Source organism: Myotis lucifugus, unplaced genomic scaffold (genome assembly GCF_000147115.1).
Source record: "Myotis lucifugus unplaced genomic scaffold, Myoluc2.0 scaffold_9, whole genome shotgun sequence".
Lineage (NCBI taxonomy): Eukaryota > Metazoa > Chordata > Mammalia > Chiroptera > Vespertilionidae > Myotis > Myotis lucifugus.
Genome location: NW_005871057.1, coordinates 5,244,802 through 5,272,025, shown reverse-complemented (window position 1 = coordinate 5,272,025; position 27,224 = coordinate 5,244,802). Strand labels below are relative to the sequence as shown.

The 27,224-nt window shown below is 35.2% G+C and overlaps 1 protein-coding gene and 1 pseudogene across 7 annotated transcripts in view; one reads left to right on the top strand and one right to left on the bottom strand.

Moving 5' to 3' along the window:
* Positions 1–27,224, top strand: part of PPFIA2 (PTPRF interacting protein alpha 2) — a 460,535-nt gene that overhangs the window by 189,836 nt on the left and 243,475 nt on the right. The window lies entirely within an intron of this gene.
* LOC111824957 lies at positions 15,069–15,218 on the bottom strand (annotated as a pseudogene).

The window sequence follows — 27,224 nt, the reverse complement described above, 5'->3', positions numbered from 1 at the left end:
TTTCTCTTTAATTTCAGAAACTATTTCCATTATGGATATGGAAGTATTGAAAAGTAATTATTAAGTAAGTGTATGTTGATAAATCTATAACTAGTTAGAATTTTAATAGTCTTAAGGTGATTTTTAAAATCCATGATCCCACAAATATTGCAATTTTAAATTTAAAGGACATCTCTTTGAAATGACTATTCTTTAAACCTCCTATACAAGTTGAAAAAAATTAAATACATGTATATGAATCTTTTTTGCTTCATAATAGAGTATCCTGCCAGTTTTCAGAATCAAGGAAACCATTTATTTAGCATTCAGATTAGTCTTAATTAATTTCATGAAAATATCAAAATCTTTTGGTTGCATGTCATGTAACCTCAGATAACACAAAGCCTTACCACAGCAAACAATTAACTTGGCAAATGTAACAGCAGTGTAAACCACAAAAGAACCAATTAAGTTAGGACTTTGTTCCTATAAATGGGCATGTGATTCACTGAATGCAAGCCCTCTTGGGACAACGGAGATTTTTTCCAAGAAAACAAAAGACCTATAGGAATACCATGGTAACTAAAGGTAGAAATATATTTGCACATATTTGTTCATGGAAACTGGAAAGTCAAAGGGTATTTTAGGGATTATGTGGCTAATAGGGAATTGGTGGGTTGTACAACTTATCATTGCATTCAATAAGTCTTAATGAAAAATTTTATCCCTGGGAAGTTGAATATTTTGATATAGTAGTAAGAATCACCTGCTCTAAGTCTGATCATTTTCTATTTAAAGGGGTTTATATAAGTTTTTTTAATATAAGGAATTTCAAAATTCTGATGGGCCTGTTGAAATATTGAGAAAACAGTAATGGTCACTGTAGTTTTGGCTTTAGATATATTCTAATTCTTTAAAAACTGATCATTGCTATTAACAAAATGTTATATTATTCAGAATTTTCCATTAATTCCATGATTAAAACAAAAATATATTAAGAAGCAATACATCAACAGATTGTAAGGCATGGCCTGCAAGCTTCTGGCTGCACAGAAGTAGATGATAAAAGAGGAAATGCGAAAGTTATTTTTCCTGGGTGTCTACAGAAGATGGTTATGTAGCCCATGATAACTACTTCTGTTCTGTGATATTAGAAAATGTAACATTAAACGTGCAATTGAATACCATCTGTCTAGCTGCAAGTCAAAATCATGATCACAGATCTGACATATTAATTAAGTAAAGCTCTAATGAGAGGAAGAAAGTAAGAGGTACAATTCTGTCTGAGAATGTTTTCAGCCTAGAACAGATTGGATTGCTGTGTGTGGTTCTTTTTCAGCTATTAGAGTGTTTTTAAGTTAGAAAGAAATATTAACCTCTCTATGACCTAGGGTCAACCAACACTTCTTTAACAGCAATAGATATTCAAAAATAATTTAACATAGTTAAGGACAATAGTTAATTGCTGTTCCAAAGGAACATTTTAAATAACAGTTTTGAAGCTCCTGGCATCAGTGATTGAACCCAGGCTGCTCTTTTTCTGTATTCCTCAAGGGAAGTTACCAATCCGTAGATGGGGAGGTAAAGAAAGACCTGTGACTGTGGTTGTCAGACCCAAGGCAAGCTCAGAACCAGCTGGTGAAATCAGAGGCAGAGAGTGGAATGTGGGGGTTCAAGTTTTCCCAAGAAGAGCTTATTATTCTGCTGTTCCCCCTATGAAGATGCAGTCTTGATAATGCCATATGTGGTTCAAGAATTAGAAGGATAGATGTTGGTCAATGTTTTCTAAATAGGCATGCAGAGACTGTTAACATTCCAAAATGGTGACATAAGGCCTACGCTTAAAACACTTATGTGTTGTTATTAGCAGAGAATGTGATGGCAGTTGTACTGGTCCTTTAGGGTACGAATGGATAAGGACACGGAAGGTCAGCATATTCTACTGTTTGTGTGGTCCCCTTCTTTTCTTAAGTTCTGTAACCATCACCATATAAATTGGGAACTTTGGATCAAGTATACCTGTGCTTTTCCTTTCCACCGATCTCCAACATAATTAAAAATATCTCAAGATAGTCATATTGATATTTGGAGCACAATATTTAATTAAACTTATTGTTAGTTTATTTATTTGTTTGTTTATCAAATGTATTTTCACCTTCTTGTGATACCAACCAAGCTATACTAGTTGCTATTATATATTGTATAAGTACTTTTAATTAAAGGTTGTGTGTTATGGGTAGAGGCAGGGTTGGGATGGAGAGTGCTCTACATAGAAAAAGAAGCAAATGTAAATCTGAAGTGGAAGATTATTTTGTGAATCCTAAGGAAGCAGAGACCAGTGTGGCTGGAGCCAGAGTGCTCACAGGGCCACAGAACTGCATATCTGGCATGTTCTGAGGGATACCCTAAATCTGGTTCGCTCCTTAGCTTCCCCATCAAGACTCAGAATCCACATTGGCTGAGATAAAATAGTTAGATAATTTTTTGTTGGAATGCCACTTTCAGATGTGGAAGAAGTAGATAGACCACATTGTATTTCCCTTTTGTTAATGTCTTAATACCTATTGTTTCATATCATCTTGAACAAAATGTTCTAGGCCTAGGAAATATAGCATTCTCTAAATATTTTTAGAATAAGTGAGTGACTAAATTATTAAATTTATATCATTATCATGAGTTATAAAGCACAAGGAACCAGGTAATTTTGTTTTACAAACACATAAAGAGTGCACAATCTGTGATCTGTCTAAAGTTGTTCACTCACATGCTAACTAGTTGACCTTTATAATAATCCAGTGTGGTAGGTAGTGTTATTATTCTATTGTCGCATGAGTAACTTGCTCAAGGCCATACAGCTAGTAGCCTGCTTCTGAGCCCTTGAACCAATGTGCTAGACTTTCTCTAAGTAAGCTGGGCTGTTATGTTGCTAGTTGCCAGGTAGGCTGTTATGTTGCTAGTTGCCAGGTAAACAAGAGAGAGAGAGAGAGAGAGAGAGAGAGAGAGAGAGAGAGAGAGAGAGAGAGAGAGAGAAAGAGAGAGAGAGATGACAGCATATGTAAATATTTTTCTCCCCATTTTTAAACTGGATTGTTTGTCTTCCTTTTGTTAACTTGTATGAGTTCCTTATATATTTTGGATGTTAACTCTTTATCAGATGTATCATTGCCAAATATGTTCTCCCATATAATGGGCTCCCTTTTTGATAGTTTATTTTGCTGTGCAGATGCTTTTTATTGTGATGTAGTTCCATTTGTTTATTTTCTTATTAGTTTCCCTTGCCCTAGGAGATGTATCCACAAACATATTGCTATGAGAGATATCTGAGATCTTGCTGCCTATTGTTTCTTCTTGGATTTTTGTGGTTTCTCAGCTTACATTTAAGTCTTTTATCCATTTGTAGTTTATGTGTGGTATAAGTTGCATGTGTCTATCCAATTTTCCAACACCATTTATTGAAGAGACTGACTTTACTTCATTGTATGCTCTTGCCTCCATTGTAAAATATTAATTGAGCAGAATTGCTTGAGTTAATTTCTGGTGTCTCTGTTCTGTTCCATTGGTCTATATGCCTATTCTTATGCCAGTACCAGACTGTTTTGATTACAGTGGCTTTGCAGTATAACTTAATATCTGGTATTGTGATGCCTCCAACTTTGTTCTTCTTTCTCAAGATTGCTGTGACTATTCGGGGTTTTTGGTTCCATATAAATTTTTGGAGTATTTGTTCTAGATCTGTGAAATATGACATTGGTATTTTAATTGGGATTGCACTGAATCTATAGATTGCATTGGGTAGTATGGACATTTTAATGATGTTCATTTTACCAACCCATGATCACAGAATACTCTCCCTCTCTCTTTTCAACATCCTGTAGTTTTCTGAGTACAAGTCTTTTACGTCCTTGGTTAAGTTTATTCCTAAGTATCTTAATTTTTTGTTGCACTGGTAAATGGGATTATTTCTTTAGTTTCTTTTTTGAGAATTCACTATTTGTGTGACCTAAATAGGTACTTCTTCAAAGTGGACATACAGATGGCCAAGAGAAATATGAAAAAATACTCAGAGTCACTGATCATCAAAGAGAGGCAAATTAAAAGGAGAATGAGGCATCACCTCACACTTGTCAGAATGACTACCATCAACAAATCAAAAAATCACAAGTTCTGGCAAGGATGTAGAGAAAAGGGAACCCTAGTATACTGCTGATAGGACTGCAGACTGGTGTAACCATTATGGAAAACAGTATGGAATTTCCTAAAAAAGTTAAATATGAAACTGTCACTTGACCCAGTGATCCCACTTCTAAGAATACTAGTATATCCTAAGAGACCTAAAACACCAATCAGAAAGAATGTATGCACCCCTATGTTCATAGCAGCACAACTTACAATAGCTAGGATTTAGAAACAGAACAAGTGCCCATCAGTAGATGAATGAATAAAAAAGCTGTGATACATTTACACTATGGAATAGTATGCCGCAGTAAAAATAAGGATCTTTTACCCTTTGAGGCAACATGGAGGAACCTGGAGAGTATTATACTGAGTGAAATAAGCCAGTTAGAGAAAGACATGTATCACATTATCTAACTCATATATGGAAGCTAATGAACAAAATAAACTGATAAAATAGATCCAGGGACATAGAGCATGGGACAGACTATAGAATTTCAGAGGGAAGGCAATGGAGGGTGGATGTTGGGAAGAGATCAACCAAAGAACTTGTATGCATATATGCATAACCTATGGACATAGACAATAGGGTGGTGAAGGCCTGGGGTGGGTTGAAAGATAGAAGGGTAATGGGGGAAAAGGGGTGACATGTGTAATACTTTCAACAATAAAGATTAAAAAATAAATAAATCAGGTTCCTAAAAATATATATACTTTTCTTCTAATATTTTTCCTTTATGTGTTTACTATGTTATTACATGTTTTCCTTTATCTTTCTCTACCCCAATGCCCTGTTCAATGCTCAGAATATAGTTCAGAGTTGTTAATTGCAGTAGTTGATCACCACATGGGACTCTAAATCTAGGGTTGTATGAAAGAATATGTTATATCTTCTCCCTGCCCCCAGTTTTATTGAACAGTGTTGCTTAAAAATTGTTTTTAATTAAATATTTTTTTAAATATAGTTGGTATACAATCCTATATTGGTTATATTAGTTTCAGGTGGACAATATAGTGATTTAACATTTTTGTACATTATATGTTATATTTTTTTTATCCAAAGAATTTTCAATCTTGGAGTCATCCTCAATATAGACATGCTCTAATTAGGTTCTGTGAATGCTGGTATCGTAGGTAGTTTGTGTAAGCACAGCATAGCCAAGTGGAAAAATAAATTCTCAATGTAAAAAAAACACAAAGAAATGTTTTTTGTAATGGATACAATAAATGCTCTAGAAGAATTTTTTACTGCAGGAGGCAACTTAAATTTGGCTATGTATGTGATACGTTGAGAATCTATATTTGTAGAGCAGTAAACATTTTAGAATAATAAAAAACATAAGGGAAACTTATCTTTAGTGATTTTAAAACTATCTTTCTATGATGAAATGATATCTCCTGCTAGGCATTGTGGAGTTATTTTTATAATCTGCATTGCAGTTTACTATGGTGTAATTAATAAATGACTTTCTGTCTTTAAATTACATTATTATATAAGGGTGTCCTCAAAAGATGTGTACACGCTCTGAATGATTATAAAGTCAGTGTTTACTAACATACAGTTCATTTTCAAAATTTGAAAGAATCTACAGAAATGAATTATTTTTTGCCAATGCCTGTTTTCAAAGTGATGACTGTTCTGATCCAGGCACTGCTGATAACGTGGAGCAATGAAATCGCAGACATTGAGAATCCTTTCCTTCAGTATTTGTGCCCTCAATTTGTTGACTGTTGACCGTTTTGTACTGTAAACTTTAGCTTGTTTGTATCCCCATTAAAAAAAAAAGTCTAGTGGCACTTTAGGGTAAGTTTTCTTTTTTCAAAGCTTAGTTTGGCTTCACCCATTATTTCACATCAGTTAAAACTGAAAAGGAGTGAAAATTAAGTTAGTTTTTAGCTATCAAATTGTGTATACATTTTTTGGGACATCCTATATAAGCTTTGTTTTATTATTAACTAGAGGCCCGGTGCACAGGATTCGTGCACTGGCGGGGAGGGGGCGGGGGGCGTGGTCTGTGGACCTGCCCCCTGAGCAGCTGCTCCCGCCGTGGGAGCGCTGCTCATCTTGGTCAGCTGAGCGGCACTCCCACTGTGGGAGTGCACTGACCACCAGGGGGCAGCTCTTGTGTTGAGCATCTGCCCACTGGTGGTCAGTGCACATCATAGTGACTGGTCGACCAGCCGTTCTGGTCGTTCTGCCATTTAGTCGCTGGACTTTTATTATATAGGATTTTTAAGGATTGAGGAAGGGAGAGGGAGAGAGAAACATTGATGTAAGAGTGAAGAAGAAACATTGATAGGCTGCTTCCTGCATGCCCCTTATAAGGGATGGTGTTCTCAACCTGGGCATATGTCCTGACCTGGAAGCAAACCTGCCACCTTTTGATACACGGGATGACCCACAACCAACTGAGCCATACTGGTCAGGGCTTTATATTATAATCTTTTTAACTGAATGGGTCAAAAGTTTCTCCTTCTTTTAAACAAAAGTGTCTATATTATTCATGAATGTTAGAGAATGAATAAATTTTTGAAAACAAAACAAGATAGCATAAAAATGCACAATAAATTATTTTTAATGAGTCATGAATACTATATTTGTCTCCTCAAAAATAGCAGCTTCTCTTATTGCTCATAATCCAACTCCCATCACCCTGCCTAAGCACATTTCACGATTTGGCAACAGCAGTTGTCTTTCTCTAAATTTAAGTTGGCAAGAAGTGAAGAAAAATAACACACAAAACTTCATATGGACTTTGCAAGAAATCAGTGGGACCTAGGAGAAAATTCTCCTCTAAAACTTTACCATTTTGGAATAACATACAAACCAATATTTAATGCAGTTGTGGAGTTAAGAAATAGCATCTCTCATCATATTGTTACTGGATATAGTCAAAACAGTCTTGTCCTATGACAGGTTACTTTTGGCTCCTGACGTTAACCATATAGGAAGTCATCGTATATTTGACAAATAGGAAGCAGTAATAGGAATAGGTTGAAAACAAAGAGGAAGGAAAAAGGGTGAACAGTTGCTTTGCTGAGGTGTGAAAGAATTTTGGATAACTATATAGAGATCTCTATTCCTAGGGGATGCAATTTCAACTCCAAATTTAAACATGGAGTTTGTATTGCAGATAGACTTGACTTTATTAACACCTTTACTACTTCTTACAAGCTATGTAACCTTGGGTGATTGATTTACCCTCTTCAAACATATAAAAGAAATAATGATAGTGTCCTATTTATAGATTTTGCATATTAAATAAAATAGTATATATAAAACTTTTTGCACAATTCTTATATTCATTAAAGAACAGTGAGTGGAAGATTGATCTTATTATTTAATTTATCCTTAATTTCACAATAAAAAATGTTCTAAACTTGTTCACTATTCTAATTTTAAGTTTGTCATTTTATGTTAAATAAAAATATAAGATAATGTTCCATGTACAGTATGATTCTATTAGTATAAGTGTTTTTGAGTGAATGCATTTGTAAAATTCCAAAAGTATACTTTTAAAGATGATCTTTTCCCTGAACAGTAGGACTTAAAGTGATTTTATATATTGTAAATATTAAAGATTTTTTTGTCAGGGATGTAAGATTTTAGGTAATTTTAAAAATTTATTTATTTGTGCTTTCAAATTGTTCTATAGTACATGAACATTAATTTTTTTTTGCTAGGGAAGATAATAGCTATATACAATTCTCAAGGCATCATTTTCATCTTTTATATTTTCAACAAAGCTAATAAATCTGCTACTAAGTCCTTTCAAATCATTGGAAGTCTAATGCTAGTTGTTTACCAGATATTTTGTTTGTTAAAGATAAAAGAATATAATTTTTTCTATTGTCCCTAGTGCATTCCTTTAGTCTAAATAAAATTATTTTGAGCTTGTTTATCATTTGGCTCTGACCTGAATAAATCTAAAAACTGAAGCATAGAAAGATGACATGATTTATACAAATCATGTTATCATGTAGGTAAATTTTCAACAATATCATTAAAAAATGCATGATTCAAGATGAAAGCATATTGATGACCAAATTAAATATTTGAATTTTGTTTTGTCTTCAGCAATTGTATTTAAATATTATTATGAAGAAAAGTAAAAAATAAAAGTTTTACCTAAACAGTGGCTTTCTATTTTGGCCACATACACATATTTTACTTTAAATAAATGATGATAAATCTATATTCTTATTTAACAAAGGATAATGTTTTGAAAAATAAATAAACTGATTTGTTTTAAATTCCCCATTAAACCATGGTTTCATTTGTAGCTTCAAACCTCAGACACTGAGTAATTATGTAGCGAATGTGGTAAAGCCTGACTCTCTCCAGCAAGAGGGCTAATGAAAGGAAGCACGGACAGGAATTGAGCAGGTTAAATATCTATATATATAAAAGCCTAAGTGACCGAATGACTAAACAACCGGTTGACCAGTCGCTATGATGTGCACTGACCACCAGGGGCACGAGCCTCTCCCGATCAGGACTGACTGGACATGAGCCCCCGGCAGGCACAGCGGGGCCGGGATGAGCGAGAATGGCAAGAAGGAGCAGCAGGCGGCCTTGGACTGTCAGTTTCCGCCTGATCTCCACAGGCCATACTGAGGTATCCCACTGGTGCACGAATTCATGCACCAGGCCTCTAGTATTAGATAAGAAGAGGTATGTAAGGTAGACGGAAGACTTGACCATAATGGGTTACTGTTTGGTACTCTGAGGTGAGCCTCCCTCACCCAGGGCCATAAGGGAGTTTGGTTTCCGAGGCTCCCTGTTTCCCCTGTAGGATGTACAGACCTGTGCTTTCTCAGGTTAAATCTTCCTGAGAGGACGTGCTAGAGGCAACTGATTTGAGGACCTGTGAGCTTGTAATTGGGCTTGCAAAAAAACAACATTTTGATCCAGCAGTAAAGGCAGAGGGGTGAACCACACATTTGAGAAAACTCAGTGGAACCTGGAGTTTAGGTAAGGATAAGCTGCCTGACAATAAGGCTTTCACAGAGATTTCAAGTTACATTAACCACAGATAGTTTTTGAATATAAAAAATAAGACCCATTACCAGTCAGATAAGGGACTTAAGGAGGTAAAGGACTGTGTCCTTTGAGGTCCCTGACTTTTGTCTTTTTTATTGAAGTTTCTATAAGCCCCACCACTCTGAGCTGTCATCTCAGAGAGAAACCAGGGCACCAGATATAGATGTCTTGATCAAAGATTTACCTAAAGGAACTGTTTAAATGATCAGACATGGATTAAGGTAATTTTTTATCTTTTACCCAGATTAGATGAATTCCAGATTAAACAAACAACTCACTCTGTACCTTCAAACATAGTTAGTGTTAATCACACTTACGACATGGTATTGCAATGCAATGCTGACACTGACTACCCAGAGTTAGCACAGCTTTCACAGACTGAGGGCAGAGTCCTCCACAAGTCACCCTACGCTGCACACACCAGATGCAAGCTTTGGGGTTCCCTAGTCACCCAAACTTCTAAACAACTGGTTATAAATTTGAGGCTCCCCACTGCCTGCTTAGGTTTGATAATTTACTAAAATTTCAAAGAACTCATAGAGAGGCTAGACTTAAGTTTCACTATAATAGATACAAATCGGGACAAGACAAATGTAGAGACACATAGGGTGAGATCTGGGAGGGTCCCAAATGTAAAGCTTCCCTGTTATCAGGATGCCTCACCCTTCTGGCACATTGAAGTTACCACCCAGGAAGTTTATCAAGCTTCAGATGTCCAAAGTTCTTGTTGGGGTTTTATTATACCGGTATGGTTAATGGGATCATTGGCCAAATGATTGAACGCCACCTTTAGTCCTCTCCACTCTTTAGAGGTCAAGAGGTCAGGCTGATTTCACATGACTCAAAGCCCCAACCTTCTAACCACATGGTTGATCTTTCTGGCTTGCTCAGACCCTATCCTGAAACTTTCAGAGTACCTACCATGAGTCACCTCATTAGCATAGACTCAGGTGTGGTCTAAAGGACCCCCGCCCCAATAATAGAGACACTTTAGCACTGGGGACAGTCCAAGGGTTTAGAAGCTCCTTCTTAAAACCAGGATAAAGACCAAATTCTTTATTATACAATAGTTTGCATATTTGAGTTGTAATTGTTAGAGTTTTATTTTAACAAAATTCAATAGTTTCCTGAGACAAACTTTCATACCATCAAAACGTTTCTTATACTATGTATATGTGTATAGTTGAGTACTTATATAAATATATATTTTATGCATATAAGTGTGTATACAGATATGTCATATAAATGAGAAAGTATATATTGAAGTGGAGTGGCACTTCATTTGCACAGGTAACTTATGTAAATTCAACTACGCATATACTACAACACCAATAAAAGAGACACAAACACCATTTAAATATTACAGAACACTCCATGCAGTGAGCGTATCCCCACCAAGTGAGTGTGAGACGGGAAACCCCAACAATTTGTGAAGTTGTTCCTGTTGCTTTTCATGGTGTGATCACCTCATGACGCTGAATGCAATCCCAGTTTTTAAGGCTACTTCTAATACATTTGAAAGTACACACGGCATTTTTCATACAAGAAAGTCCTTATGTCAGGGTAGGTCATCCTTTTGGTACTCTTCCCCAGTAGGAGGGATACGTTCTAACTTGGGGGAGGAAATTGCCTGGAGTGTACTTAGTTGGACATAGTACGCTGATGGGCAGTGCTGTGCCTCCCTGAGGGATTCTCTAGAGCAGTTTTGAATAAATTGATTTTTGCCTTATGAACTGACTTTAAAAGTTAACCCTCCAGAGAGAAAATGTGATTTCCCTGTAAACATTTATATGTGAGAGATTTGAGGCAGGTTTCAGATACAGGTCTGCCTTTAGCAACTAATTTTTCAAAATAGTTGTAGATTTACCCTAAAATGACATGATTACATGACAAATAAAAGGGATGTCTGTTGCATTTTTATGAAATTTTTGAGGCTCAGATTGTAATATTTTATAGTATAAAAGACATTTCTAGGAATATGATTTCCTCATTCTTGTTTTTTAGGGCAACACCCTATTAGCTATGTTAAGTAATATTCATTTGAGGGTTACAGAGAGTTCAACCCTATATTCAGGAGTTGGTCTGTCATTTTATAATTGGAGTAAATGAGGGGGTGAGAAAACACATGTATGGAGTAATACTTATTAAAATATTTTTTCTTTAGACTATTATAAATAGTTCAGAAAAGGGTGTGTGTGCTTCACCGTATAGAGTGACCATGGTGCTCAATTTGCCTTTTTGTAGAAAGATCATTTGGTACAGAGCATCCTGGCTTCTAATTCAGTGTTGCCCCTATGCATTCTGTCTTCCAGAGAGTTAGTTCCTTCTTTGTAAAATAATGAGTTTGGACCAGATGATCTCTAAGTTCCCTTCACCTTTAATAGTCTACAGTTCAATGAGTTTTCTCATTTCAAATAATCTGTCTTTGAAGTACCATTTGAATAATGATTAATTTCATACATAGTCAATGAAGATGAATATTTTCTATTTGCAATGTTAATAAAAGTTAATGATATCATTCAAAACAATTACTTTTCATATTTATGCCTGTTTTACAAATGAGTGATTTTTATGTCATTCACACAGTATTCTTTTTTTTTTAAATTTTTAAATTGATTTCAGAGAGGAAGGGAGAGTGAGAGAGATAGAAACATTAATTATGAGAGAGAACCATTGATTGGCTGCGTCCTCCACACTGGGGATCGAGCCAGCAACCCAGGCATGTGCCCTGACAGGGAATCGAACCTCCACCTCCTGGTTCATAGATCGATGCTCAACCACTGAACCCTGCTGGCCAGGCCACACAGAATTCTTTAAAAGCCATTTGTGCTTGTTTATTTTTACATAAAGGATGAGATTTATATAGAGTAGTTTTTATCGATTTTATGTATTTGAATGGAAAGAGTGATTTGTACTAAAGTTTTTAAATAAGCCCTCTTCCATGATGCCATACTATAATATAAATATTTCTATTATAGCATTTATCACATTTTGTAACGATTATTTGTGTACTTGTTTCCCCTCAAAAGTTCAGATATCTTATTTTACTGAGTTTTATACTTTGGCATTTGGCATCTATAATGATTGATTCCTGCTACATAATAATAGTTTGATATTTGTTAAGTGACCAAATTGATGAATAGTGATTGAATAGTGTGTCATTATAGAAGCCAAGAATAGAGACAGCTTTAAAGAAAGGAGTCATAAATTGTGTCAAATATTAGAGAGATTGGATGTAGACTGAAGGGACCATTGGATTCATTTCATTAGAAATGAAGCCAGATTGCAATGTACAAATTAAAACCAATGGAAGCAGTGAAGTGAAACCCCTTAAGCAGAGTTGTAATAAGGAGAAATCTAAGGCAGTAGAATAGAGATTGTAAATACATTAAAGGCAGTGTTGTAAATCCTTAAATATGTCAGTGGTATATAATGTTTGAAAGTCATGCTGAAGGATCCAGGGGAGATACTAGGGGAGAAAGATACCCAGGAGAGTAGTGGAGTGACACAGCAGAGAAATACAAGACAAAAGTAATGGCAGAGGCAAACGTGCATTTGGAAATAAATAAATGGCTGAGATCTTTGGAAAAAATCATTTAAAAATAAAATGAATGCATTTTTTAAAAGAGGACAAGATGAAAAAATTCACTCGTGAATAAGAAAGACAGAATATGGAAGCTACAACCACTCTGTGTAGACAATGAAGACTATCTCTTCATGCCTAATACCCTACAGCAATGATGGCGAAGCTTTTGAGCTCGGCGTGTCAGCATTTTACCCTACAGCAGTGATGGCGAACCTTTTGAGCTCGGCGTGTCAGCATTTTGAAAAACCCTAACTTAACTCTGGTGCCGTGTCACATATAGAAATTTTTTTGATATTTGCAACCATAGTAAAACAAAGACTTATATTTTTGATATTTATTTTATATATTTAAATGCCATTTAACAAAGAAAAATCAACCAAAAAAATGAGTTCGCGTGTCAGAGGTGACATAGGTTCGCCATCACTGCCCTACAGTAATATTTATTTTCCCATATTGGAATTCTCCAGAGGAAGTAGTTATTATAGAGTCAATGCAAATTCAATGACTGCACATTCTTTTTTTAAAAAAATCTTAATTGCTTTTTTAGAGAGAGAGTGAGAAAATACACACATCAACTTGTTGTTTCACTTATTTATGCATTCCTTGGTGATTCTTGTATGTGCCCTGATCAGGAATTGAACCTGCAACCTTGATGTATCAGGGTAACACTCTAACCAACTGAGCTATCCAGCCAGGGCCTATATACTCTAGAAATATTCCTCAGCTATCACCTTTGGTTCTAAGAATTTTCACTGCTTTTCCTAATAGTATTTCCCTGTAACTATCTGTATAAGGAAAACAAATTCTTGATCGGCAATAAAAACAATGCAATAACATTCTCTGAATCATTTTTATTTTACATGCTGGATTAATTACCTTTTACTTATGTTATGAGTTTATGATCAGAAAACATCTATGTGAATAATACTTGGTTTAGGTTAGCATACATTATTCTTAGTAATTTATCACTTTTAGATTCATTCAATGTTTATGTTTCTTTCACTGGGTTTTCATTATTTTTTCTTTGTGTCCCATAACTTATATTTATCTTTCTGCAATGCTAGGCAACAGGCAACTGCTATAAAATTAGGTCTGAAAAACATGCAGGCTCCATTCTTTTCTTAAGAGATAAGAAGACTTTAGAATTAAAAAAGTCCTGTCAATATTAACTTATTAAATGATTTTTATCTTTGATAATATTCTGGTTTTCTGTCACTAGTAAAAAAAATGTGGACACTGAGTATTTGTTACAGTTAAAAAAAAAGTCTAGCCGTAATTCACTGGACATAAAAGGCTGTCACTGAATGCTGAATATTACTGCCTCCACTTTGTTGGGATGAATTGGCCTTGTCCATGTTGCTGCTTATCATGTTTCAGATTAAAAACCTCAGGTAGAAGCATTGATATGGCTGAATGTGTAGGTGCTAAGGATCAGATTTTTAGGAGACACAGAAAAAGAAGATGCTTTGTACTTGTACACAGAAAGTTTGGGAGCAGTATGAAGTCCCATTTTTTTTTTAAATCAGGGGACTTAACAGGTAGGTCCCCTGATAAAAAATTTCTTAGGGCTAAAATAGAAAAGACCAAGAAGATTAAAAGAGAGGAATACAGTTAAAAAGAGTGAGCCTGCTCATATTCAAGTATTCTTTCTTTTCTTCATTCCTGAGACAGTTCTATTCCTATCCCTGACTTTTATGAGGTACCACTTATCTTTATTATGATTTATGCTTCTTACTTAAATCCAGCTGTTTATCTGTTTGCTATGATTGCTGTAAAGATGTTCCCTATTTGTAGGCCAATTGAAATAAGATAAAATATGATGATATTTGATGTGGATGAAATTGTCAAATCTATACTAATAAAAGGGAAATATACTAATTAGAGCGGGTCTATTGGACATCTGGTCATCCTGCCTTTCTTTCGGACAAAGCCAGGGTGGCGGGGTCTGAGGCAGAGGTGGTTAGGGGTGATCAGGCCAGCAGGCAGGTGAGCCGTTAGGAGCCAGTGGTCCTGGATTGTGGGAGGGATGTCTGATTGTGGGAGGGATGTCCGACTACCGGCAGTCGAACATCCCCCGAGGGGTCCCAGATTGGAGAGGGTGCAGGCCGGGCTGAGTATCTTCAGCAATGTTTCTACACTAGTGGTTTCCTCCTGTGTGCATCATAAACCATACCATAAGTTTGGTAATATATTTGTAAAATTGTCAGTCATCCAAAGATGCCATTTTCATATAAAATTAACTGGTTTTCTGTGCCAGTTTGTGTGAACTAGGGAATTTAATAATTTGGTAATTCTAATAATGCTAAAATGAATATCTCATAATTATAAGGTATCAAGACCAAAACATTAACAGTAATTATTTTTGTGTTGCAGTATTTATTAAACTGATAAGAACAGATACTATACTTGATCTTAGCCAAAAGGCCGAGAAGCGATGTGTTGCAGTATTTATATAATGTTATTAAGAAACTTTTAAATTATGGAATAACTACCACAAATAATGCCATATACGTTACCTTAATATACAAATTTTTCAAAAATTGGAGAAAACAAAGGAATTATATCTCTGAAAAAGCCTACATGTTTTGCTTAGAGACAGAATTAGTCTTTGATGATTTAACTTACCAATAATAGGTTATTTCCATTTCAACAAATGGAAGAAATTGCTTACGCTTTGTTTTTTTCTGAAAATACTTTAGGTTATTATGTCTACATTCACAGAACAAAGAATAAAAACTTCTCTCTGGGTTCAAGTAGAGAGTATTCCTGTGGAGCATATTAACATTTTAAATTAACTTTCACACAGAACATTTTCTAGATTTTAGTTGCCTTCTTCTTTAAGAGCTTTTCAAAACAGCTGTCCCAAATTCATACACTGTACTTAAGAGTAATACTGATAGCAGAGGTTTTAATTAGATAATTTCTGTTTTTAAAATCCATGTATGTTTTCTATATCTTCTTCATTCCAGATGTATAATAGCTAGTATTTATAAAAGATGCAACAGGTCCTGAATTGTAATTCTGAATTATAATCATAATTCCTGAATCATTAGCATAATAATTATTTTATCAAAGTTATTGCTTTTTATTTACATATGTGATCAGAGGAGTATATATATTTAAGTTCTTCTTTAAACTATAACGTGTGACCATATTTATTAAATTTTAATTGTTGAAAAATCCCCATATGGAACTTTATTTTAATCAGACTGCTGACTTCACACTTAACACAGAGAACACCTTTTCCAACCTTAGTGGAAAACTTCTCTATACTATCAAACTCCTCGTTGCCTCTCACTTCACCCACTTATGTGAATTCTACATCTTCTCACCTCCTGTCTGAGTCATCTCTGGTTACCCCTCATACTGCAGTCTCCTTTCTTTGAACTCCATGTGTAATCTTCTAATATTGACCTCAAAACTGTTAATGCAAACATGAAATTAGAATCTGTACAATAACTGACTTATTTTAGGTGCTCAATAAACACAAAATCTCCTTTTGATGAAGTACATAGCTATCTTAAGACAGAAATGTTTACTTTATGTTAACCAAACCATGCACTAAATGGGTGGTGTTTCATGATGTTTTATAATAAATATTGTTTGAAAAGAAAGTGGAGAAGCTTTGGAAGGTGATGGCTTTCATTTAGAAAACAGAAGTTGGTGGCTTTCATCTGTTACCAATTTCATTAAAACTCTGTGTGATAATTGAGACAAAGTGATTCATTAAACTATCTTAGACAGTGCTCCAGAGAAGATAAAAAGTATTCAACAGAAGACAAACCTTTGGTCTATATGTTTACTTTTTTTTAAAAAAAAAATTAATGATTCTTTTTTGAGAGAAAGAGAGAGAGAGAGAGAGAGAGAGAGAGAGAGAGAGAGAGAGGAAGGGAAAGGGATAGTGAGATAGAAACATGAATGAAAGAGAAAACATCGATTTGCTGCCTCCTATACTCCCCCTACTGGGGATTGAGACCACAACCCAGTCTTGTGCCCTGATCAGGAATTGAACCAGTGACCTTTTGGTTCATGGGTCAATGCTCAACCACTGAGTGACATCAGCCAGGCTTGTCTACATAGGGGTAGCAGCCGCTGGCGTACCTTCAGCAATGTTTCTACACTAGCGGTTTTCTCCTGCATCGCATTTCAGTAAGCCATATCTCTCCTGTGTGCATCATCAATCATACTATAAGTTTAGTAGTGTATTTATAAAATTTTCAGTCATCCAAAGATGCCATTTTCATATAAAATTAACCTGTTTTCTCTGGCAGTTTGTGTGAACTAGAAATTTAATAATTTGGCAATTCTAAGAATGCTAAGATGAATATCTCATAATTATAAGCTATCAACACCAAAACATTAACAGTAATTATCTTTGTATTGCAGCATTTAGGATGACTTTTTTTCTTAAGAGCTATCATTTCCATCTTTCACTTTGGTCATTTCTACATGAAACCTAGCCTGCCTATATAATTGATCTTGTAGAAGTTGCCAGAGGTGATTATTTGCAAAGCAAAACTTGCTTTTTTTATACTTGTCAGATTAAAACCCCTCAGTGGCTCCCAATTTTGCTAAAAGAAGACTATCCTTTCTAACACAGTTTAAAAGATCCTAGAGGCTGGGATGTTTTGGGCATCATTTCTTGCTGTTTTATTGCAATTTATGTTTAGTTCCACTACACTTTACAATCTGTTTCTTATTCCTGTGTTTGCTGACTTTATTGCACCTTCACCAGGAAAACTCTACTTAACCTTTTACAATTCTTCAGATTTCTCCTCTTTCTTCATTAATACACCAAGTGTTCTCTATTGAGGATAGACACAATATAGCTGTCTTAGAGCCTCTTGTCTAATAAAAAGCACATGTTTATGAAATACTTAAATATAAAAATTAGTCAATAGCTATAAAGGGATGAGGTTCCAAGAAACTTTCCTTGAGGAAGTCAAGAACTAAAAGAAAAGTTGGCTTTAGCTACTCAAAGGAGGGCAAGGAGTGGGTTGGTGGCTGAACAAGCCCCTGGACAATAGATTCAATTAAGCATTTTTCTTGGCACTCCTCTCCTGTATGACTACACATCTCAGTCTCAGAACTTATCTCATTAATGTATTATTTCTACTTGCTCTGTCAGAGAGATTGTAAAATTTTTGAAGCATGAACTGTGCCTAATTTGTTTGCTTTTTCTATTGTAGTTGCCTGTCACATAGTTGGCACCAAAAACTATTTTAGGAATTACCAGTATTGTAGCCTAATTGACATGTTATGTCTCAAAGTAGTGAGATTAAATTAGTTCCAATATCATAAGAGGAAAGTTGGACACAAAGACAACATATTATGCTCATGCACTTTGCTCTTTGCCATCTCATGTGATATTACAGTCTGTGTATGTCTTTCTTCCTGTGTAAGTCACAATAGAAATATATCCTCACCTTAAATGAATCATAGAAATAATTTTGGCATGTTATTACACGTTTAAATGTATTATTGCATTCAGTAAATCAGTGCTTTAAAATAACTAAGATATATATATATATATATATATATATATATATATATATATATATGCAATTAGCTTTTCATTCAGAATCAAAGCTCATTTATCATAATTTGTGCAGAATTTATTTTCATAAAAGGTTTATTGATACTTATTCTCCCCTGATTGGAAGTCTCAGTAGATTAAATGTACTAACTTTATTCTGATCACCCAATATTTTGTTAAATTTTCTCAGTTTAAGCTTCTATGTTCACCAAGAAATCATTCCCATACTAATAAAAACTGAGGCACCTGTACTGGAGCTGAAATTTAAATTTAGGTCTTTGTGATTGCAAATATGACCTCTTTCTCCTATCCTATGCTTTCTCTTGATGATATAAGGTTTCATGATTTCAAAACATAGTTAAAGCAAACATTTACATGATTAAGCTAAATTGGTATTTAGAACTATAAATTCAGGATCTGAAGAAGTTTTCTATGAGAGAGAACACAGTTTTCTGCCTGGCAAATAGAAGGCTTTCAAGTAAATCAACCCAGTTTTTATTTAGGAATGAACTAAGGCTTCTGATAAATCTTCTAGATCTTTTTCAGAATACATATGATTATCTGTTAATATTTTATAAGAACACTCAAATAGTGAGGTAATGTCAGTTAATACTGCTTATTACCTATTGATTACATATTACTTTTTACATGTAATTCAATATCTAATACCAAAGGATTATCTCTCTCTGTCTTTCTGTCTCTCTGTCTCTGTCTCTCTCTTCCCCTTCTCTCTCTCTCTCTCTCTCTCACACACACAAACACACACACAGACACACACACATAGACACATACACATTTTGTTTTTTAATAAAGAAATGCCAATTTTTGAAACTACTTCAAACATCTTTAACCACACTACCTCTAGTTTCTGTACCACTTTAACCATATTTTGCCTTCTTGCATAGTGGTCTTTTGTGTTCCTCAGGATCTCAGGTATAGCCCAATAAATGTCAGTTAAAAAGATGAGAACAGGAAACAAGGTTCACAGCTCTTCTGCTTCTGTTAATGTGAAGTATAATAATGCCACGTGTTTAATTTTTTATGGAGGAGGTCACGTAGGTCAGTCCATAAATTAGCATTTGGACTTTTTATTCAGGCTAAATGAGTCTACTGAGATAGGATGTTAAATAATTTGAGCAGATGTATATCAACATCAATCTGTGGAAAAACATGAACCAGAAGACTGCAAAGGAAATCAGCATCATGGAAGGCACTGGATAAGAGAAATAAATGAAATGTAAAGTTATTTAATAATTATATTTACATTGCAATTTAAAGATATTCAAAACATCCCACCTAAATATGAAGATTTTTGTGATGTTCTTGTGAACTATCTGATACAGTAGCACATAGTTCACATTCTTAACTCTGGAATTACTTCGCCCTAGAAAAAAAGTTTAATGTCATCTTGGGTATAATTTTTTCACATATATTTATATATACGTAAAATTCTCTTAGGTTGCCACAGGAAAATACTAATTTAACTTTTGGAGAAAAATAAATTTTCCAATCAAACATTGGAGAACCCATAACACACAACTCCATGGAATTCTAATCCTGTATCATCTTTTCTTGCCCTCTAATTTCCTTACCACCTAAAATATGTGCGTACACACACACACACACACACACACACACACACACACACACACACCATGCCCACATTCCTTTTTTTAAAAAGAGGAGCAGAGTTCTTTAACACTTACTTTTGAAATGTAGTTATCTCTTATTACCCGAGTTTTGTACAAGTTAGAGTATCCTGAAGCAATTCTTGACTTCTTTAGACAAAGGATGACATTTCCTCTGTGATGGCAAATATCTTTTATATTTTCAACTATGACATAAACTATATCATTTTCAAAAGCTTCAATATTTTTTTTAAAATTTTCATGACTATTAATTCTTGGATGAAGTTAAAAATGAGATTAAGCAAGCCAAATAGCCCTACATTGTAACTTAAGAATTTAGAAAAATAAGTCACCTGTGTTGCCTAGTGCAGAAAGGCCTATATTTTGGCTTTTCAAATACACAACATATTCATCTAGAAACGGCACTAACTCCATTGACATAAAATAGAAACACGTATATATTTATAACCTATATTACAGTGCGTGCTTCCCCAGTGTACTCTAACCAGAGTGTAAGTGGGCAAGTATAGTAGTAACCTGGAGTAACCCAATTTTCACTAATTAGACTACACTTGGCATTGCAGAACTTTAAATACTTAGCAAAAAGCTGGCTGTACCTTTAAGTATCTTACAAGTCTCAAGTCTCCAGAGATGTCTCAGGGGTCTTTATAAACAAAGCCTTTGAGCTGCTGTTACTTTAATTGACTATGCTGGTGGCCTCTTTGATGTGCATTGTTCTACAGCTCTGTAATCATACAGGCTAGGCTTCTCTTCACTGCCACTGTATGCCAGGGCCATGCTACATTCCATGCCAAAATGGGGGAATACTGTTTCTGGGTGGTGCAATTATTGGTGATTTACTTGTATTTTGCTTATCTGAATGTTATTTTCTAATTTTTCTCAGTGAGCTTATATCAAACTATATATGAAAATCTATTTGTATTAGGGTAAGGAAATATCCATTGTAGTAACTATAGATCAATCTTCCATTCCTCATAAATACTGGTTTAAGGTCCAAGCTCCACTAGCTGAGAAGTGCTGAGAACATTTGGAAAACTGTGAATATGTTTCTCTATATATTTCAACTTAGTCATGAGAACAATCAGGCATGATACAAAAATATTTATTACATACAAGGTGGAGTGAATCAAATATCTCCTTTGAGAAATGAGCCACAATCTGTGTATCCCAAGAAGCTACATTTGATAAACCCAGTAACATCTCATCTTTTTATGGTGATTTGTGTATAAGTTGGATATATTTGGAATAGCAAGATCATGAGTCAAAAACTTTTTAAACATTACTATTCCTATTAGAATGGCAACTTTCAAACAAGACTGCCTAGATCTAATGCCAGTGAAATTAATGGGCCAGACTTCCCAGACATGAGTGGGAGTGCGGCTCTTTTGATATCTTCAGAAAATGAATTTTCTAAGGCTTGCATGGGAGGATGGAATGTGGAGAAGGCTTTATTGGCATGCAGTTACCTTTCTCAGATTCCAGAGTCCCCTGCCCCTTAAGCCAGTCCTGGAAAAGGTGCAACTGGGAGTTCAGTCAAGTCAGAAACAAGGCCAGTGTCCAGAGTTTCTGTGCCATGTTGCAGCCGGTGTGGTTCAGCATTCATTTCAGATTGAAGTCCATTAGTCCATGTATGGAGCCTAACATGGCCATTCTCCAGGCGGGGCAGGAGAGTGCTGCCCCTACAGCAGAAGTCCCAAGAGGGCCTGGTGCCCTGGAGCCAAGAGAGAGAAGACCAGCTAGACTTCCTTTGTTTTAAAGTGTATATAGATTTCATGTGCTTCCAGTGGCCACACCCATCCTGGCCAATTACCTGTTTCCAGATATGATTGACAGGCAAGCATTTTTTCATGTCACTCAGACCTTAGTGGGCATGTGTCAAAACTGCCTTTGTCTAGTCCCCTCCCCCATCAATCCGTGGGGAACAAACTTGGAGAATGTTATATGTAGCTTTGGGGCAAAGCTGTAGAAATGGCATGCCTATATTTTTTGGTCTCCTCTTTCACTCCTTTTTGGTTAAATAATAACCAGGATATTACAAAGGTATCAGTCCTAGGGAGAACCCTATTGTTCCATCCTGTGGCTCTGATTTAAGAAGTTTTTTAGTTTGCCAAAATATATACATTTCTTGTGAGTAAGTGTGAGTTAGTTTCTACGACTTTTTTTTTATTCTACAATGTATATCTAAGATATATACTTTTGAAACATAAAATTCCTTCTTACTATTTCAAGAATACAGTGTGGATTTTATATTAAAATATTGCTTATTTGTATGTTATGTCAGATAGCATCAATAAAATATGCAACAATTTTTTTAAGTAAAATTTTTGGGTGACATTGATTAATAAAATTATAAAGGTTTCAAGTATACAATTCTATGATACATCACCACCCCAAGTCAAGTATTCTTCCTTCACCATTTACCCGCCCCTTTACCCTCTTTCTTCTACCTCCCCCTAGCTCCCTTTCCCTCTAGTAATCACCACACTGTTGTCTATGAGGTATGTTTTTGTTGTTTTTTTCCTTTTTTGCTTTGCTTCATCTTCTGCCAATTTTTATTATAATACTGGTAATTTTGCCGAAACCGGTTTGGCTCAGTGGATAGAGCGTCGACCTGCGGACTGAAGGGTCCCGGGTTCGATTCCGGTCAAGGGCATGTACGTTGGTTGCGGGCACATCCCCAGTAGGAGATGTGCAGGAGGCAGCTGGTCGATGTTTCTCTCTCATCGATGTTTCTAACTCTCTATCCCTCTCCCTTTCTCTCTGTAAAAAATCAATAAAATATATTTAAAAAAAAATACTGGTAATTTTTAAATCTAGATAAATTTAGATGTGTCAGATAACTAAAGATATATATTTTAATCCAGCGAAGACCATTTATTATTCAAAGTAAATAAAAATGTTGTGGTATTATATTACTACATATTAATGCTTTAACATAGAGTTAAATGATGATTATGATGAATTATGATGATTAATATAACAAATTGTTCAATTAAGAGAGAGCTATGTAATGGCTGCCATGAAATTTGAATCAGGAATAATTCCATATTCTTACCTCTCAGATTTTAAAAAACAGAAATTTTCTTTGCCATCTTTGGGCTAATAAGATAGAAAAACAGGATGTACATTATATTTTGTTTCTATTAGCTATGTAGAATTCTTAAAAGCACAGATGAAACATTTGGACATATATTTAAATTTATATTAGAGAGAGGAAAGTTGAGAAAGAAACATCTATGTAAGAGAGAAACATTGATTGATTGCCTCCCGCACTCGCCCTGACCAGGGATCAAACCCAAAAACATTTTGGTGTATGGGAGAATACTCCAACCAATTGAGCCACACCGGCCAGGGCTGAACATATTTTTAAATAATATAATTAAAACATTTTATCTCTCATGAAGTAAAAGAAAATATTGTACACCCAACCATATTATATAGACCTAATTAATGAAATTAGATGTAATTTAAAGTTATCATCCAGGGCCATTGATTCCCAAGCACATGACCTGTAACTAGAAACCTACCATTCTTCAAGGACCTTGTTGCTCCCTTTTCCTATGATAATTCATTTGGCAATTGAGAAACATAATATGCTAATCAAATTTCAATGGCTAAGGTTTAGTGAATTTATAAATTGTTCCTATAAACATTTATACAAATTAGGGCATGGCTTTCCTATAGAAACCTTTCCTGAGTCTCAGCTGATAGAGATATAATATATGGCCAGGGAGTTTGTAAGCACATTTAGCTTAAGCATTAATTCTCTCAGACCATTAATACTCTAAGTAAATTTCCCATTTAGCGAGCTAAATGCTATTTAATTTGAAATGGTTCAGTTATGATCTGAAATTACTTAACTCTGAGTAATGGCCTAGACTTACTGTATTTTCAGCAATGAACTTAAATAATAGAGAAAGGAAATTACTATAGCTATTCACCTATGCAAGGAGTAACTTTAAGGATTTCAACTTCATTTTGTGAAAAAGACTACTGTGTGTGTGTAAGTTTTCAAATTAAACAATCTCATTGAGGAAAAAATAAAAGTAGGAGTTATCAAGATAATTCAGGTCACTTATATAAATGTGGTTTTTTTCAGTAGTTAAATAAAGAGATGCTAGTTAAAATTTATAGTGAATCCAAAAATTAGACAATCTGCCACATTTTTGCTAAAAATGAAAAACACTAATAAATGCAAGATTTACTGACCTGATATAAACCTTAAATTTTAAGCTTCTCTTAGTTTTATCATAAATTTCAGTAATAAGGACCACAATAAGAGATAATTCCCAGGATTCATGCTATATGTGGAATTAGTTTATTGTCATTGATAATGTCATTGATAAGGTTTTTGCTTGATGTCTTACCAGCTGCATAACTTAATGTAGTGGGCAGATAGATTGAACCAAAACAATCTGACAAAGCATGTATCAAAAAGCTCGATCAAATTTCCCCATTTCTATTTGATGAGAAACTCCATTGCCTACCTAATCTCACCTTCAGCAACAAGTTTTTGTTGATAGGATCCCCTAAATCCAATCAACAGATTTTACATTTAGTTATGAAATGTTTTGTATCCTTTAACATTCATAAAAATTGTAAGAAATTTTCTCTGGCTGATCACCAAACCAGTTTATAATAGCACATGATCTCACTCATATGTGGGATATAATGATCAACAGAATTTGATGAACAAAAATAGATCCAGAGACAAATGGCAGGGGGTGTGGGGTGTGGGGGGGTTAGAGAGCAACCAAAGGACTTGTATGCATGCATATTAGCATAACCAATGGACACAGACACTGGGGAGGTAGGGGCTTGGCTGGGTGGGGCGGGGGGTTAATGGGGGGAGAGACATATGTAAAACTTTAGACAATAAAAAAAAACAGTTTATCAAGGCGACATTTTAAAATGTTAGAATCTCAATAATCCCACTTTATTATGCATAAGACACATTATTCATTTGATAGTGTGGGGCGTTAAGAATGAGTCACCCTGAGACATGCCTCAGTAGCATGCAGATTACTTTGAGCTAAAGGCAATTTTAGTTTCAGATTCAAGAGAAACTTCTGTCCACTTATTTAACTAACTAGATAGAAGAACTTGAATTAGGGGCTTTGTCCAAAATGAGATTATCAGAGATAACTTCTTCTGACCTATCTGTAGTGCAGAGCAAACTTCCATTTAGTAAGCATCTGCTCTTGCTTTCATCCTGCAATAACTCTTTGAAGACCCAAAGGTATATTACTTCATCTCTAGCTCAGGATGGTTTATATACCTCAACCCCACTTTTGATATCTGAACCTCTTGTGCATGTGGGTTTTCTGGTTAGCTCATGTACACAGGGTTCCCATACATATGTATGAATTAAATCTGTCTCATGTCTATTTGATTATTAGAACAGCCAGAAGAACATTGAGGTTAGAGAAAAGTTTGTTCCTCCACCACAGTAGCCATGGACTCTTGTTTATGCATTGGGTTAATTTTGGTAAAATAATTACCACACACTTATCAATGAATAATTATTGGACTGGCAGCACCTCAAGTATTTGATCAAATTAGCAAGTTTTTATTATGATGAATAAGTAATGATAACGAGAAAGTATGAAAATGTAATGTACATTATCAGAGTATTTGGAAATAGTTAGCTGGTGATTTAGGAGTACCCAGTCCAGTGATTCTCACCTGTCATGGCGAGTCACAGAGTAGTGGTCTCAGAATCACCAGGGGTGTTTTTAAACATAAACATTTCTTGGTCCCATGCCAAAAGCTTCTCATTCATTTGTATTCAGCATATTTCAAGTTATACCCCAGGGGTATTTATTTCTAAAAACTATTATAATTATCCTGATGGGCAACAAGATGCAGGAGCCACTGAATTTGACTACGTTCTATTATATTTTGTAAGGGATCTACTCAAACATCCAGAGAAAGTGTAACTAGTATGTATATTTCTGAGCCTTAAGGTTTTTGTTCTGGATACATGATTTGGGATTCTGGATATGTCCTCCTCCTCAGTTGCAATTAAAATTTAGTTTTGAAAAATACCTCAACTTCATCAATTTACTGATTTACTAACTTGTGCTCTAATCTTATTCATGTCCATTATGTAATTAATTATAATGTTTTGTGCTTTGCCATCCAAAATGTCAGTAAAAAATTAGATAACAGAAACTCATAACTAAAGAAGTATTTATTTTCTCTTAATGAATGTCTGTCACCATTTGAAAATTATGCCTATTAAAATTTACAGATTATTAAATCAAAGAATCTCAGATGAATAAGGCATAAACACATTTGGAAAAATATGATAAGAGTGAATGCCAACATTATCCCTTATTTATAGCTATCATATTTAATGAGATTTTATTTAGCTAATAATATACATGATAATGATTTTATACATAATACTAGAGGCCCAATGCATGAAGACTCGTGCAAGAATAGGCTTTCCTTCCCTTGGCTGCTGGCACCGGCTTCCCTCCAGCACCCAGAACCTGGGCCTTCACTCCAGGCCAGAGCTGCCTCCTGCCTGCTCCAGCCAGCTCCATGGCTGCCGCCCAGAGGCGGCCCTTGGTGGGAGGCCGGGCCTTGTGGGAGGCTTGGCTTTCTTTGTCGCTGGGGCGACGAAGGAAGCCAAGCATCCCACCCGAAGGAAGCCATGCGTCCCGCCCGCTCCAGCTGGCACTGTGGCTCCAGCCGGTGCCTCCATCTTTGTGGCTATGGGTGCCTCCATCTTTGTGACTATGGGTGCCTCCATCTTTGTGGCTATGGGTGCCTCCATCTTTGTGACTATGGGTGCCTCCATCTTTGTGGCTATGGGTGCCACCATCTTTGTTGTGGAGTGATGGTTAATTTGCATATTACCCTTTTTTTAGTATAGATTATGTTATAAAATACTATATCACTCATCATATAGTTTAAATTGGAATTGCAATTTAAATGCTTTCCATTTTAAAATCACAGAAATATATTTTTAAATCATCATTATCTTATATGCATTTCCCACAACATGTAGTACAGAATATTAGAAAGGTTATTTGAAAATAATTGTCAAATACATTATTAAATACTTTATGTATATATGTATAGGTATAGATATAGAGATACTTTTTTCAGAGTTTTTAATCTTCTAGTCTATGTAGTGAATGCCTAATAGGCAGACATAGAATATAACACTTCCAAAATTTATATGACCATAAAACCCTATGTTTTCAAAGTATTTAGAGGAGCACTCTGAGAATTGCTAAACTAAGT